This window comes from Pteropus vampyrus, unplaced genomic scaffold, assembly GCF_000151845.1.
Source record: "Pteropus vampyrus isolate Shadow unplaced genomic scaffold, Pvam_2.0 Scaffold171, whole genome shotgun sequence".
NCBI classification, from domain to species: Eukaryota; Metazoa; Chordata; class Mammalia; order Chiroptera; family Pteropodidae; genus Pteropus; species Pteropus vampyrus.
The window spans coordinates 2,570,918-2,572,916 of NW_011888952.1; the positions used below are offsets into that span (position 1 = coordinate 2,570,918).

At 39.3% G+C, this 1,999-nt stretch overlaps 1 protein-coding gene across 3 annotated transcripts in view; it reads left to right on the plus strand.

Moving 5' to 3' along the window:
- The window catches only part of SEC13 (SEC13 homolog, nuclear pore and COPII coat complex component), a 45,392-nt gene that overhangs the window by 5,415 nt on the left and 37,978 nt on the right, over positions 1-1,999 (plus strand). The gene's annotated exons all lie outside the window — the stretch shown is intronic.

The following is a 1,999-nucleotide window of genomic DNA, read 5'->3' on the forward strand; positions in this document are numbered from 1 at the left end:
AACATTGGTTATAAAGATGCTCATTGAACTTAAGGAAAGTGTAGTTGAATTCACTGATAAAGAGAAAAAAACGTAAAAATGGGAATGGAAATTGTAAAAGGGAACCAGTCAGAAATGAAGAATACACTATCTGAAATGAAAAGTATATTAGATGGAATAAACAGAGTGGGTAAAGAAGAGGATCGAACCACCAATATAGAGGATGGGGAAGCCAAGGACACTCAGTCAGAATGGCAAGAAAAAAGAAGCCAAGACTATAATAATTTAAGGAGCTTATGGGACACTATTTAAAAATATCTTTGTCATAGGAGTACCTGAAGGAAAGACGTCAAAGAGCTATTTGAAGATATAATGATGGGAAACTTCCCTCACCTGCTGAAGGAACTCGACATACAACCCCAGGTAGTTCAGAGAGTTCCAAGAAAGAGTAACCCAAAGAGGCCCACACCAAAGCACATCATAATTAAAATGCCAAAGGTTAAATACAAAGAGATAATCTTAAAAGCAGCAAGAGAAAAGCAGTTAGTTACCTACAAGGGAGCATTCATAAGACTGGCAGCTAAATTCTTAAGAACCTATGCAGGACTGAACAGCTTGGCACAAAATATTTGACGTGATGAAAACCCAGGATCTACAACCAAAAATACTTTATCCAGAAAGCTATCATTTAGAGTCAAAGGACAGAAAGCTTCCCAGACAAAAAGAAGCTAAAGGAATTTATCAACACCAAGCCAGTATTACAGGAAATGTTGGAGGGACTTCTTTAAGAAGAAAAAACATGTATCAAAAACAAGAATAAAGAATGGTAATAACTACATTCGTATCAACAAGTACCTCAAATGGAAAAGAATTAAATGCTCCAACCAAAAGATAGGGTGGCTGAATGGATAAGAAAACAAGACCCCTACAATATGCTGCCTACAAGAGACTCACTTCAGATTAAAAGACAGACTAAAAGGAAGGAGATGGAACAAGATATTGCCTTGATGGACCTAGAGAGGATTGCACTGAATGAAATGGGTCGGATAGAGAAAGACAAGTATTGCATGATTTCACGTACATGTGGAATCTAGAGAACAAAATAACAAAAGCAGAAGTAACTCATAGATAAGAGAATATCTTGAGGGCTGCTAATGGGAGGGAGGTGTGGAGGACAGCAAAATGAAGGCCAAGAGATTAAGAGGTACAAATGGATAGCTGCAGAATAGACATGGAGATGTAGAATGTAGCTTGGGGAAGATGGTTAATAATGTTGTAATATGTAAGGGAAGAGGGGTACTAGATTTAGTGGGGTGATCACTTTGCACGTTATGTGGATCTCTGATCATGAGGCTGTACAACTGAAACGTATATTGTATGCCAACTATAATCGAAAAAAAATTTTGAATTGTACAATGTAAATACGGCAACTGATTGTTATATTTCAATAAAGCCAGGGAAAAAATTGAAGAGAGAAATTCACATCCCTATTCTTGTTTGCCTTGGTTAAATCTGTGCTAAGTGTAAGACATTTGAATCTACTGACAGTTTCATTAGCAGCTCCTTTGTTGGGCCTGGGAATGTCCTACTGTCCCAGCCAGAGGGAGGAGGAGACTTTGAGTGCTGCAGGCTTGGGTGAAGGAGTGAACAAGAAACAGCAGTAATAGCTGATAAGCATTGAGTGTTTTTTCCCCCTGGTACCAAGCACTGTTCTAAGCTCTGCATGAGTTATCACAAATATTTCCCCTCTTGACCACTCTATGAAAGAAGCCTTGATGGTATCCTCATTAAGAGACTAAGCCATAAGTAAGATGGTCCTTGCTTCAAGTAAAGCAGCTGGAGAATGGGGAGTGAGTGTGAAAGAATCTCTAAGCTGAGCTACTGCTCATGTGCTGGGTGCCCACCCTTCCCTGAACTGAGAGATAGCCCCAGTATCACGCCCAGTACAGGGTACATGCCCAGACAATACTTAGCATGTATGAATGCATAAAGATCAGAAGAGAAGAGCGAAAGATGCCTT